This window comes from Balaenoptera physalus (genome assembly GCF_965194825.1).
Source record: "Balaenoptera physalus genome assembly, chromosome: 9".
Classification (NCBI taxonomy): Eukaryota; Metazoa; Chordata; class Mammalia; order Artiodactyla; family Balaenopteridae; genus Balaenoptera; species Balaenoptera physalus.
The window spans coordinates 11,328,068-11,343,355 of record NC_138888.1 but is presented as its reverse complement, the minus strand read 5'-3'; positions in this window follow the sequence as shown (position 1 = coordinate 11,343,355).

The following is a 15,288-nucleotide window of genomic DNA, read 5'->3' as shown; positions in this document are numbered from 1 at the left end:
GCCTAATTCATGGAGCTTATTAATTTTTCTATCATATTGAAAATACAGAGCAATTTGCTACATTTAAAAAATTCTTGTGAAGTCCTTTCCAGAGATATTTTTCAGGATGATGCACCAACTACCCCACATTGTAATCTTTCTCTTTCCTTTTCTAAAATGAGAGGATGTGTCTGCAGTCCTTGTGTTTGGCACTGGACAGAGCATCTAATTTATCCTTGCTCTTCCTACTTATTTTCCAGGAAAAATTAATAGGAGGATAACAGTGTAAGTCCAAAGAGGTTAATAGAATTCTCCTTGTCTCAGATTTAAACCTAGAGAACAGATTGACAAGGTCAGTGTTCAGCCCAGTTTGCAGTGTCTAACTCTGTGTTTCTTATTTGCACAGTAAGGATGGGGGTCAAATGCATATGGTGTTTTGGAGGGGATGCGTTGCTTAAAAAAAAAAAAAAAAGCATGTTTCATGTGATTGTTGTGTTTTATACCCAAAACTAAATTCTGTAAAGCTTGACAAAATCATGGCTAGGAGGAGATACACAGAAATTGAGTCAGGATACATTTAAGGTGAGATAAACTAAATCGTATTGAAAAACACTGGGATAATAGTTGCTGAACTAAAGAACATGGAAAAATGGAATGACTTTTCAGACTCCTCTCCATCTGATCTGCTTAATTAATTGTAACTAAGCTTCCCTGGATCCAACTATCACTGCCCATCTTCTTCTTCTCCTATTTTTTTTTCTCCTGAAGTCTAATACATGGCTTAAAGGAAAATTTTTAATGGAGGGTGGGCACAGATAGAATTCAGATCACCTTAAAAAGTGCCACCTCAGAGAGAGAGAGAGAGACTGATAATTCTCATGTTGGTGCTTCAGATTCAGAACAAAGAGCCAAGATGCAGGTGGGCGTGTGTGGAGGGGTGGCAGGGGGAGAGGAATGAAGCTCCAGCTTATCTTCTTATGGGGACAGATTTGTTCCTCCAAGCAGCAAAATCTGCGTGTGCTTCTGATTATAATTCTCTATTCCTCTCCATAGGTTTTGTGGTTGGTGGAATTTTCTCCAAAATTCTAGCAGCTAGTGGAATGTCAAGTCTTGGTGTTCCATTTTCTTGGAGAATTTTCACCCTTTCTGATCCTTCAGAAGTATTTTGGAAGGAGTGAGAAGAAGCTGCCTCAGGAGCTGTGAGCCACGTGCCATGTTGATTCTAATTTTAGTCCCAAATCACTCAATTCAGTTGTGCAGATAAATGAATTGTCACAAATTATTTACAGAACCAAATTGAGAACAGTCCGCGCTTATCCTCACCTTACTGTTTTGAATCAAATCTGCTCGGGAACAAATCTGGTATGAGTTGTTTCTTCTTTAGTCGGAAATCATGTCAATATGCTAACTTTCCACATGTATTAATCTAAAGCTTACTTCTAATTAAGCAATAACTGCAAATTAAAGGAATTCAAAGCATCACTGCACAGGCAGGGTTTTCTTCTAAGCTGAAGACCCTGGGGGAATCATAATCCAAACTCTGCAGCTTTCCTGTAATAAAACTTGCCCTGTTATTTGAATGGACTTGTTCCTCTGTCCACACATATGCATTTAAACTCTATTTTATTCTGACCACATATAACAAAAGAAATATAAAGCAAATCCATAAACCATACTGATAAAATTACAAGTGTTTTTTATTTCAACAAGCACGTGGCCAAGCTATCTTGCAAGCTATTTTAGGTACCGCTAGATGAATTTTTGCTGAGGACCTCACCCATGAGCAAGTTTGCACTCAGCCTGGCCGAGGACATCAGTAGCAGCTGTAAGATCCCTGGGATGACGGCACAGGAGGCATGAATTTCCAAACTGATGGATGTCTTGCCATTGAGAGGAATGGGAAATATTGAATTATAGAGTTGAACTTTCACATCTTCACAGATGAAATCCAAACAGATGAATGTCAACTACTTGCACATTGTATGATTGCACATTGCACTACTTGTGTGATGTAGAAGGGACACAATGGCACAGCATCATGTGCTCAAGTAGTTGGGGTTGACTTGTTGCTCTCACTAGATGTTAATACTGTTGAGGGATTGCAACACAGGTGGGATAATAGACTTCTATGGTCTCTAACATAAAGAAGATGGTAGACTTGGTCTACTGTTCACAGCTCAGATCTCAGCAGCAACAATGAACCACGGCTTCACCCTGGGAGCTATTCAGAAGAACAGTAAGGAATTAGAATGTGTCCAGGTGAGGGTCATCAGAAAGTGAGACCCCAGAAACTGGCATGGTGAGGAACAGGTGAAGGTCCAGTCATATTTGTTTAGCCATTTATAGAGGATGTAACTGAGCAGACCCGTCTTTGTAGAGGGTTGAACTAAATGACCTGTATGATTCCTTTAAACTCTAAAATTCTTAGACTTTAGAATTATCTAATTGATTCAGTAGTTTTTCTTCACTCTGCTTTCTACCAAGTAGGTTTTTCTGAAGAGAAAACATAGCAGTAAAAATGTCCAAATAGTATTTCTCAAAGTTTAGTAATTCCCACAAAGTTGTCAAACTAGGGAGTAGGATAAGAAAAACATAACAAATGTTTCAGAATTTCCTGGCTACAAAACTGCTAACTGTGGAGAACTATATTTATTTGTTTGTTTGTTTTCTAGGAAGGAAGTTTTTATGTGTTCACACCATTTCATAAATAGAAAGAACAATATATCACTCAACTTCTCTCCTCCTTTTTCCCTGTCAAAACAATAAAGAAATTACCCCAAATCCAAAGGGTATTTTGTAAGTGATGAGCATTTTCAATATCCCACAGTCCAAAGAGCTGGTGCTACCAACATTTTAAATGCAAAAACCTGAGAACTGCCAAAAAGAAACCACCCCTCCATGGCATCTTTCTTTTAAATTGGAAAACACTTGGTATATCTATTATACAAGAATTGCTTCTGATAATATGGTACCTGGAACTCTGATCGTGTCCATTTTTTTTTCCACAAAGGTAATAATAATCATGTAATATTTCTAGGTCTCTGGAGATCTCAAAATATCATCTATGCTGTCTTTATCTTTAATCTTGCACATCTCAGACCAATAAGAATCTGTCACTGTGGATGTTCAATGGTGCTCCATTACACTCCAATACTGGGGAAATTCTTATTAATGACTAAGCCAAGTCATCTATGCTTCCTTTGATGCCATTTTCTACTTTTCATTCTCATTGAATATAGTGAACTACAAATAATGAATCTCTTTGCAAACAGATCTTCACATACCCACTTGACTGGAGAAAAGGGCCCTTGCCTGGGAAAAGCAGGGGACAGGAGTAGTTCTCTGCCACAGATGTTCAGGTCTGAACTCATCTTTAAGACTGCAGGAGCCAATTTCATTTTACCCATGTGGTAGGCAGAATAATGCTACCCTAAAGATGTCCACGTCCTAATCCCCAGAACCTGTGAATATGTTACCTTACATGGCAAAAGAGACTTTGCAGATGTGATTAAGGGTACTGCCTTGAGATAAAGAAATTTTCCTTCGTTATTCAGATAGGCCCCATCTAGTCACATCAATCCTTAAACTTCGAAAGATTGTCCTGGCTGTGGTCAGAGAAGGAGATGTGACAACAGAGGCAGGGTTAGAGAAATGCTACGTTTTGGGCTTTGAAGATAGAAGAAGGGGGGCAGAAGCCAAATAAATGTGAGCAACATCTAGAAGCCAGATGAGGCCTCCAGAAAGAATGCAGCCCTATTGCTGTTTTGATTTTAGCCCAGTGAGACCCACATCAGACTTCAGACCTGTACAACTGTAAGATAATAGATTAGCATTGGTTTAAACAACTTAGTTTTTCATAATTTGTTATGGCAACAATAGAACCCACCCATTAAAAACAGTAAAAACTCATACATTAAAGATATGGAGGCTAAGTTATTTTCCCCAATAGTGCCAACCTGGAGCTTAACCCAGACTTTCTAACTCTCACTCCAGTTGTGTTTTCCACTTAGCAATTCTGCTTCTAATTTTTTTTAGTATTTGGAAGAAGAGAATAATCAGCTTTTACTTCTCCATATTTAATTATTCTAACTGAAATTGATCTTCAAGGCACAATTTTATACAGAATTTCCTTCTGCTGACAAAAAATTGAATACATAGTTGCAGAATAAAATATTACTCTAAATTAACCACAGCTTTCCTTACTCTGAACAAATCTAGCTTACTACTGGTTACTCTTCACTTTGTCTGCTCCTTAGCACTTTTTTTTTTTACCTGTTCTATCTATTCTTAGGCTCTTATCTCCACTCTGCATGCATTCTCAAAGGAAGTATCAACACATTAACTTTTCTATTACCAAGGTCTGACATATCAAACTACTTAATAAATGTTTTTTTAAAAAATAAATCAGCAAGTATAATACATATTTATTTAGCCAACACTTATTTCATGGTCCCCCATATGCTGGGCATAGAGAATATAAAAATAAGAAACACTCACTGCTCATCAAGAGTGCACAACTCAGTGGGTGGATACATACTTTATCAAATAATCAAAGTGCAGCATGATTAAGCAGTTGTGGGGATCAGAAAACAAGAAGGTGGGAAATGTACATTTCCTGGGCATTAAGGGTCCCTTTATGATCAGGGACATCCCTGGAATAAGCAGCTAACTTTAAAATACCATTTCACCAACACTGCCCCAAAATCATTTGTTCATTTATTTGGTTGCTGTTAATTTGGTCAGTCAGAGTCCTAATTAATATTGATCATGGAAAACTGTTCAAGTTGTCTCCTAGGGACTTCACAGAGCTATGGGTGGGAACCATCAAAGGAGCTATGGAAATGCTGTTCCCTAGTGTAGGGACATCTCTTCCAGGTTCTTCAAACAGCTGCTGGGAAACAGCGGGACAAAATATATCTCACTATATTTCCAATAGAGAATTTGCTTTTGCTCTGCTTTTTTTTTTTTTTTTTTTAATCATCTTACAATGAACTTAACTTCAAAGAGTATTGTTCCCAACCAGAGGGGATTGGGAGGAGGCTTGGGCAGAAGTGTGTGTGTGTATGTAGATCTTGCCCCCCATGGGACATTTGGCAATATCTAGAGACCTTTTTGACTGTCACAATGTGGGGAGTGCTACTGGCATCTAGTGGCATTTAATGGATAGAGGCCAGAGATGCCACCAGACATCCTGCATCCTTAGGGCAGCCCCACATAACGAGGAATTATCCACCCCAAATGTAGGTATCACTGAGGCTAAGAAACCCTTTCCTAAGGTTTGCACACTACTTTAGAAACAGAATGTTAGCATTTTTGGTTATATGCAAATTTACTTAATAATATTTATTTACAAAACTAACATTGTAATTTAAAGGAAATTGACTTTCAGCTTAATCTATGGGTTTTTCAACTAATGACCGAGGTATTAGAAAGGCATGTATTTTGTGTTATTCTAATGTCACCTGGTGTGGGAGACACTACTAGAATCCTAAACTCTCAAGGTGCCAAAGACTAAGTACAGGACAATTTAGCCACGCGCTCTGCAAAGTGGTTATAGAGTCCCCATAGGCAAGAGGCTTATTGACTTCAAACCTTCATTCCTCTCCACAGTATTCAACTTGTGACATTTTGCCAACTTCTGGAGCTTTGGGGAAAATATTCTGCTAAAGGAAAATTTGTATTACTAGCTCTGAATGGAGCACTAAGCTAATGAGAGGGGAGGGAGAGGTACGAAGTGTCTCTCTTTTCTTTATGACACACACTTAGTGATGAGGGAGCTTCATTCCAGAATAAAATGTCAAACCCAGAGTGAAATACTATCTATAATAAACGAGGCTTCTCATGATTATTATGTAGCACATTTTCCCAGGTAATAAAGTCATTGTGTTTTGCATAGCTTTATTCTTTTAGGCAGAGGAAAAAGGAGGGGACGATTGTTGGTATGTTGTGCTTGGCTTTTTTTTTTTTTTATGGGTTTCATTCCATTCTTCTTGTGCCAATTGTAATGTTTTATGATTATTCATGACTTAGACAATGGTGCTTTAGGCAGTCAATAGCAATTATTCCTGTTGAGAAGAACCTATAATTCAAATTAGACCGATATAGATTTATTTCCCCTTTACTTTAATGTTTAGTTACCCAGTTAGATTTAAACTGAGTATACAACGTTTAATAAATGATTTTCACTAAAACCTAACTGACATTTAGAGTAGTTTTTTTTTTGAATACAGAGGAATAAGACAAAATACTACTTCACTTGAAAGGTATACCATATCCGTTAAAATTAAATACTTCAAGTTTTTCACTATGTGATGTGTTTATACCTGTGCTCTGATAATGCAATTTTGTACACTAGCCAGCAAGTATGCAAAGAACAGCAAGTGGAAGGCATCTAAATAATCCGTTTTAATGAACAATAAATTCATGCATGGTTTAGGTTTGTAGCTGTTAAATTTAACAGTATTCGGAGTGCAGTTTGGAATATGTATTATCTATTATTCAGGAATTAAAAACTAGAATAAGTAATACCACAAAGATCAAATGAGAGACTATGGTAGGTGCTAAGGACTGAACTGTGTCCCCCCAAAATTCATATGTTGAAGCCCTAACCCTCAATGTGACTATATTTGGGGGTGGGGCCTTTAAAGAGGTAATTAAGGTTAAATGATATCATAAAAGTGAGGCCCTAATCCCGTCGAACTGCTGTCCTTATAAGAAAAAGAAGAAACGCCAGAGATCTCTCCTACATGTGCTCACAGAGGAAAGACCATGTGAGGACACAGTGAGAGGACGGCCGTCTGCAAGCCAGGAAGAGACCTCACCAGAAACCAGCTCTTGGTCTTGGACTCTGAGCTTCCAAAACTGTGAGAAATTAAATTTCTGCCGTTGAAGCCACCCGTCTGCGGTATTCTGTTACGGCAGCTTGAACAGACTAACTGGCCATCACTAGGATCAACCAAATTGACCTTTTCACCAAGTTTCAGACTTGTTTGTTCATTTGTTTCTTTGTTTTCAGCCTCACAGTACATTTTTCTCTCAGACACGTGGCTCAGACCAGGATGGTCAAGTGATGACAAATGGTTGGATCCTGGATTTATTTGGAAAGCAAATTCAGCTGGATTTGCAGGCAGACTAGATATGAGATGGAAAAAAAAAAAAAAGTGGTTGAGGATGACTCCACACTTTTTGGCCAGAGCAAGTGGAAAGACAAAGTTATCATAAACTGAGATGGGGAGAGTAGATCTTAAATAATCTCTTAAGTATTCTCAAAAAAAAAGGGAAATTATGTGAGGTGACAGATGTGTTATTTTGATGGTGGGAATCATTTCACAGGGTATATGCATATTAAATGATATGCATGTGCATCTTTTTTTTTAAATTAATTTTTAATTTTTGGCTGTGTTGGGTCTTCATTGCTGTGCGCAGGCTTTCTCTAGTTGCGGCGAGCGGGGGCTACTCTTCATTGCGGTGCGTGGGCTTCTCATTGCGGTGGCTTCTCTTGTTGCGGAGCACGGACTCTAGGCACGCGGGCTTCAGTAGTTGTGTCTCGCGGGCTCCAGTAGTTGTGGCTCACGGGCTCCAGAGCACAGGCTCAGTAGTTGTGGTGCACGGGCTTAGTTGCTCAGCGGCATGTGGCATCTTCCCGGACCAGGGCTCGAACCTGTGTCGCCTGCATTGGCAGGTGGATTCTATACCACTGCCCCACCACGGAAGTCCTGCATGTGCATCTTTAAAAATCACATTGTACAACCTAAATATAAACAACTTTTGTCAATTATACCTCAGTAAAATTGGAAAAAAATAAAACTGAGCTGGGGAAGTTTTGGGGAGGAATATCTTGGTTTCAGCTTTGGACATGGTAAGTTAAAGTCACGTTGTCTAAAAATTACAAATGATTTGGAATTGCTACAACTGAGTATGAACAGAGGCAAAAAGGACAGGCTGAGGAGACAAGGAAGTAAAGCCACTGGCCTACAAGTCATGTTGAGGAACTTGGACATGACCTGGTAGCAATGGCAAAGGAAATGGAGGCTTGTAATAAGGCAGAACAAGCTGCTTAGGGGATTAATTTACACTAATATTTTCTTTGAGACCAGACCATTGGCTTCTTGATGGCTTATATGATTTTTATTGTTTTTGTGGTTGTTTGTTTCATTTTGTTTGATAATCCCTAGGGAAGAGCTTTGCCCACTGTTCTGACATCACAATTTCTATAAGAAAATCACTTTACTGACATATTTTTTTTTTTTCCTGGTCAACTACCTGACTCTACGTTTTTTCACTCAAAGTATATCACAAATGATCTCAGAGGGATATGGCAAGAATTACATTTCTCAATTTTATAACCTCACCTAATATTGTGAATGCATTCTTAAAACTAAATGACAATAATTCCACCAAAATATCTGACTTAGTTATAGATTGGGATCATGTGAAACTGTGAGAGAAATTGAGGACTTGTAGAGGTGGGCAGTGGGGTCGGGATGAAGAGAATTAAATGGATCAGGACAGACCGGGGTACAGATGTCGCCTCTCCTAATCCCGCATTCCAGATACATTTGGTGAGTTCTCACTCCCCTTGAGATAACGGTGGGACTCCCTAAGAAATTCTGATAATATTTCCTCACTTACCTGGAGAGACTCTAATGCATTTTGAATAAATCAAATAATCATATTTTCTTATTTCAATAACAGTCATGCCCTTGCTGATCACATGCTTAGATCTTGGTCCTAGATTATACGTCTCTTTTCCACCCGTTGAGAAAATATAAATTTTAGAACCGTTAGTGAGAAATTGAGCAGCAGTATATTTATGAATAGAAATCATCTACATTTGCATCTTATTAGGTATTTTTACATATACACACTACAAGGGGTAATAAATTAGTGTTATTAGCAGTATAGTATCACATCCTAAAAATAAGGATAGGACATTGAGGAAATTTGAAGAATTAATGAAATTAGTGGCATTGTTCAGCTGTTTCCTCTCTTTCTGACCTCTGAGGAGTTATCAAATTCTTTCCGTTCTAATTTATCATTTCTCTTCTGTCTATAAAAATTGAATCATAAAATCCTCTCATGTGAGTAAAGGTTCTCCAGAGAAACAGAACCAGTAGGTTAAATGTCTGTCTACTTATACATCTATATCTATAGCTAAAGAAATCTATTTTAAGAAATTGGCTCAGACAATTGTGGGGACTGGCAAGTCCAAAACTTAGAGAGCCGACCAGCAAGCTGGAAACTCAGGCAGGATTTCTATACTGAAGTCTTATTCTTTTAATTGAAGTATTGCAGATGTACAATAGTATGTTATTTTCAGGTGTACAACATATTTTTATGGAGTATGCACCATACAAAGTTTTAATATTATTGGCTGTATTCCTTGTACACTACATCACTGTGACTTTTTTATTTTATAACTGGTAGTGTCTATCTCTTAATCCTCTTCACCTATTTTGCCCATTCCTCCACCCTTCCTACCTTCTGGCAACCACTAATTTGTTCTCTGCATCTGTGAATCTATTTCTGTTTTGTTATATTTGTTCATTTGTTTTTTAGATTCCACATATAAGTGAAAATATACAGTATTTTTCTTTCTCTGTCTGGCTTATTCACTTACCATAATACCCTCTTGGTCCATCCACATTGTTGCAAATGGCAAGAAGACTTCATTCTTTTCTATAGCTGAGTAATATTTGTGTGTGCGTGTGTGTGTGTGTACCACATCTTCTTTATCTATTCATGTGCGGACAGACACTTGGTTGCTTCCATATCTTGGCTATTGTAAATAGAGTTTCTATTGAATACATATGAAGTGCCAGGCACTTTATGGACATTACTTACGGAATACCTGCCATATTCCAACAACCCTATTTTGATGTATGAGAAAACTGACACTTTAGAGAGTTTAAATTATTTTTCTGTGGTCACTCTTCTAGAAAGCAGTAGATTAGGAATTAAACCCTGGTGTGCCTCATTCCAGAGCTCAAACTTGAACCATGCTGCTTTCCTAAAGAGAAGATCTGAAGAGATCTCTTTGAGCACTAAACTTTCCACGCTGTAATTCCTCTCAATAGAAAGCTTGCCTTAACCAAGGTATTCACCAAAGTATCAAAAGGTGTTTCCCCTGCCCTAATCATTTTACTTGAGGGTGGGACATGGAAGACATAGGCCCCGGCATCGTGTCCACAAAAAAGCAACTCTCTTGAGACAGAAAGTAGATTAGTGGTTGCCTGGGGCTGGGCATGGGAATGGAAATAACTGTAAATAGGCATAAGGGATCTTTGGGGGGTAACGAAAATGTTATAAAATTGGATTGTGGTGATGGTACAAAACTCCGGAAATTTACTAAAAACCATTGAACTGTATACTTAAAAATGGTAAATTTTATTATATGTAAGTCATATCACCATAGAGCTGGTAGAAAAAAATACACTAACACATATTAGATGAGACTGTATATATATGTGTGTGTGTGTATATATATACACATATATATATGTGTATGTGTATATATATATACACATATTATATATATATTTGAATACACACATCAATAAGCAAAGATTACATGCTCTTTTTCCAAATACCATTTAAGCAGCAGCCTTTTTGTTTTAATAATAAATATGATAATCACAAATTATTTGTATTCATTTCAAGTTGTACCACCACACGTCTCCCCTGTCCTACCACGTAGTTAATAAAGCTGACTTTTTCTAAATGTTCTCCTTCAGACTTTTTGCCAGCTCAAACTGAGTTTCTCTAATTTAAGACAGGGAATAAGTTTATTTTTCTACATTACAGAATCGCGAATGCTGTTTCAGTTATCTATGCTTTTGGAAGGTGCGAGCAAACTGAGCGTTTCATACCCAGGCCGAATTTCCAACTCCCATTTTAGACAGTAAAAGTGCTGCCCCACAGAGAATGTTCCTATAGAGAATCCATCCTACTTTTGCCTTGTTCTCAACTGTCTGCTACACACAATACTGGTCAAATCTCATGACCAGGAAAATGCTCTGTGCTTCACTAGTTGACATTCCACCTATATTTTCCAGTGACAACATTTTTTAAAAACACTTTGCATAGCAATGCACTAAAAAAAAAAAAAAAACAACAAACCTCTGTCTCTAACCAAGGCCAGTATGAGCCATATGGGAGTCGTAGGCAAGCAATTAATTGAGTGCTTCTTACGCTATCTTCTTTAAATATTTTTTTCAACAGTTATTTAGAGGAAAAGGTGAGAGCTGCATAGGAAGAATAAAAAGAATAAGGAACTCCTTTGCCTCACCATCATTTTCTTGGATCTTGGGTCAGACTTACCCCATTCAGCATAAAAATATATTTAATATTTTGAAGGTCTTTGCAACTAATCTAACCAGACCCTTGGTTCTTTAAATGCAATCAACTACTGTCATGGAGCCTGCCGGTGGGGAAGTCACATCCAGCCACCAGTGGCTCAGTAATCGCTTGCTTCCTCTACTAGGCCCTGGGAGGATTTCTGCTACATGTTTCTCTCACCTTGCTCCATTTCTCAGCACAGCACTCCTTGTGGGTGGGTACCCCTGTTAGCTGTCCCACAGATCTTTATCTCAGCTTTAAATCTTTTAATTTAAAATTTTTTTTCCAGTTTAATTGAGATATAGCTGACATATAACACGATATTAGTTTCAGGTGTCCAGCAAAATGATTTGCTATGTGTACCTATTGTGAAGTGATTACCACGGTAAGTTTAGTTAACATTCATCCCAGTTAACAATTTCTTCTTGTGGTGAGAACTTTTAAGATCTACTCTCTTAGCGACTTTCAAATATACCGTGCAATACTGTTAACTATAATCACCATGATGGACATTACATCCCCAGGGCTTATCTATCTTATAACTGGAAATTTGTACCTTTTGACCACTTTCACTCATTTCCCCCACTCATCACCTTCCACCTCTGGCAACCATCAATTTGTTCTCTGTTTCTAAGGTTTGGTTTCTTTTGGATTTCACTTATGAAATCATACAGTACTTATCTTTCTTTGTCTGAGTTATTTCATGTAACATAATGCCTTCCAGGTCCATTGATGTTGTTGCAAATGGCAGGATTTCCTTCTTCTTGTGGTTGAATCATATTCCACATACACACACACACACACACACACACACACATTTTATTTGTCCATTCATCTGTTCATGGGCACTTAGGTTGTTTCTATACCTCCACTATTGTAAATAATGCTGCAGTGTACCTGGAGGCACAGATATCTCTTCCAGATACTGGTTTTTTTTCCTTCAGGTATATGCCCAGAATAGGGATTGCTGAATAATACGATAGTTCTATTTTTTATTTTTTAAGGAACTTCCATGCTGTTCTCTATAGTGACTGCACCAATTTACATTCCCACTAACAATGTAAAAGTGTTTCCTCGTCTCCAGCACTCCTTGCAGACAGAAAGTCCTGTTAGCTGTCGCACAGATCTGGCCTTTATCTCTGCTCCAGTTCTGTTAGATTTTAGTTTCCTTACAAATAAAATTCCATGTACGTCAAGTCTAAAGAAAATAGAAAGGTACTGTGAAATATAATAACAACCCATTGCCAAATTTCAATAAATCTTGCCTTGTTTTGTTATCTCCATGACTTTGCTGAACAGTGAAATTGCCAAAAGGCAAGTAAAAGTAAGGGAAAGAAAAGCAAAGGATCTGGGAAGAAAATTCTGCCCTCCGGCGATTAAATTTTCTTTGAGTAGTAATACAATGTTTTTTTGCTGCAAGTATTTTGTGTTTTTACATCTATTGGTATTATGTCATTTCCTATAGGAGGCAGTCCAAGTGTATGTGCTGAAGACAGGACTACATACCTGACGATTATGATTGAAAATGACTTTTGAAGAAAACTGATGAAATAAATGATTAGATTGCCTGTCACATTTTGATATATTTATTTTCTCTGTACACAAATATGACATCAGCTGGTTTGTTTTAAATATTATCCACTTGTGACAAAATCCAAAAGGTTTGTATTTTGTAGTGTTTTTCTTTCCTTGCATTCCTTCAAGTGCCATGTGGAGTTTGATGTTGAATAAAATGTAACAGATGTCAATATGCTCCAGAACTGAAATGATACTTGGTTCCAAATCATTTCACCTGCCTTGTCGGTTTCAGGTTGACCTAATGGAACAGATTCTGCGGGTCAACTTGACTGCTTCGTAGCCTCTGAAAAGCTGACTCACTTATTTCTGTGAATGGGAAAGTTTCAAACCTGAGAACATGAAATACTCTAAGTGAAATTAGAAAGAGCTGGTTTTCTAGAATAGTGGATGCAAAACAAATGTCGTATATTAACGCATATATGTGGAATCTAGAAAAATGGCACAGATGAACCTGTTTGCAAGGCAGAAATAGAGACACAGACGTAGAAAACAAACGTATGGACACCAAGGGAGGAAAGGAGGGGGGTGAGATGAATTGGGAGATTGGGACTGACATATATACACTACTATGTATAAAATAGATAACTAATGAGAACCTGCTGTAGAGCCCAGGGAACTCTACTCAGTGCTCTGTGGTGACCTAAATGGGAAGGAAATCCAAAAAAGAGGGCATATATGTATACGTATAACTGATTCACTTCGCTGTACAGCAGAAACTAACACAACATTGTAAAGCAACTATACCCCAATTAAAAAAAATAGTGGATGCATATGAAGTCTTTCCACTGGTTTAACATTTCAGGTTGTAATTCTGAGTTTTCACGCATCACTACTGAGCCAGTTTCTGTCAGCTGTCTATCCAACACTTAGCTACGTGGAAAAGCTGTATAAAGGATAAATTTTGAGTCATTAAGTTTGTTTTATCTCCCCTCTTTTTTATTTTAAGGGAAGATGAGGGGAACAAACAAATTCTGGAAATAATTTATATTTGTTTTTTGAGGGGGTAACATGTTCATTTATTTGAAAAAATGTTCTTTACTCTTTTACATAATATTTATGATTCTCTACTTCAAAAGACTACCAAAATAGTGAGAAAAGTTGTGCAACAACTTTTCTATGTGTCAAATTTTAAAGAATATGGTTTTATAATAAAATTCCCATTAGTATCAATCTAAATAAGAAATGTCATTTTTTAAGAAAAAATCATGATTTTAAAAATCTAGTAATCCATATATATAGGAAAAGGCAATTAATAGCATAAAGGAGGAAACTCAGTGCCAGAGCTAATAAGAGCTATCCACGCAAACATTTCAGTAAACACATCTGTTCGTGTATTTCTCGACTTATAAAACTCTGAACTTTTTCCGCAATATAATGGGAGAGAAGGAAGTACAGGAAGTACATATATCAGGATTCCTAGGTCTTTTAAACATGCAATTTAAAGCATTTCATTCTAGCAATCATTTTCTTTAATTGCCTGCTGAGCCTCACTTTGCTTAGATACTGTTTTTATATCTTTAGATAACAAAGATCTCTTCTCTCAGTGTATTTTAGAATGCCCTAAGTAGGGTTGTATAATTTTAAGTACTTCTTATGTATCCGACTCAGAGAAAGGGATTAGATGCTTATATTTTCGAAACACAGGTCAATTCAGTATTTAAAAAGAAACATTTTCCAAAAGGAAGAAAGAAACCTCTGTAACCCTGACAAATAGTGTAGTGAGTTTAGAGAGTTCAGGTGAGTCAGCACTGTCTCCATTACTTAGCGCTAATGTAAAATGATAAACAGATTTCCTTTTAAAAATTGAATATCACATGTTAATATTCTCCAAAGAGCTGATGGTACACCATAGACTCCAAAAGTAGCATAAGGAAAATAAAAGTCATCAAATACTAAATTGGGCTCTCAACACACAAAAAATTAAATTATATTAAATTTTAAAACAAATTCATAAATAAACTCAAAATGGGGGGAAATATTTGCAAAATATATCATTTCTCACTAACCAAGTATTCCTTTCACTTTTGTATTTGTTTCAAGACTTCTGTAATAAAAACATTTTTTAATGACAAAAGAATAAAATCAATAACATACAAATATATCACATAAACCAATAAAACAACTATTCCAAGAGAAAAATGGCAATAAAAGGCATGAAAAGATAATTCTAGAGAATGAGAAATTGAAATAATCAATAAACATATAAATATTAAGCCTCACTAGTAATCAAAATGACATAAATTGCATAACATTTTTTCTCTTGATTGGCAAACAAAAAAAAGTAAATTTTACATAATGTGTATTGTTATGCATGTGGGAAAATACAAATTTGCATGCATTGCTATAGGAATACATACCTTAAATTTGTTTCAGAGGAATTTTGCAATATTTATC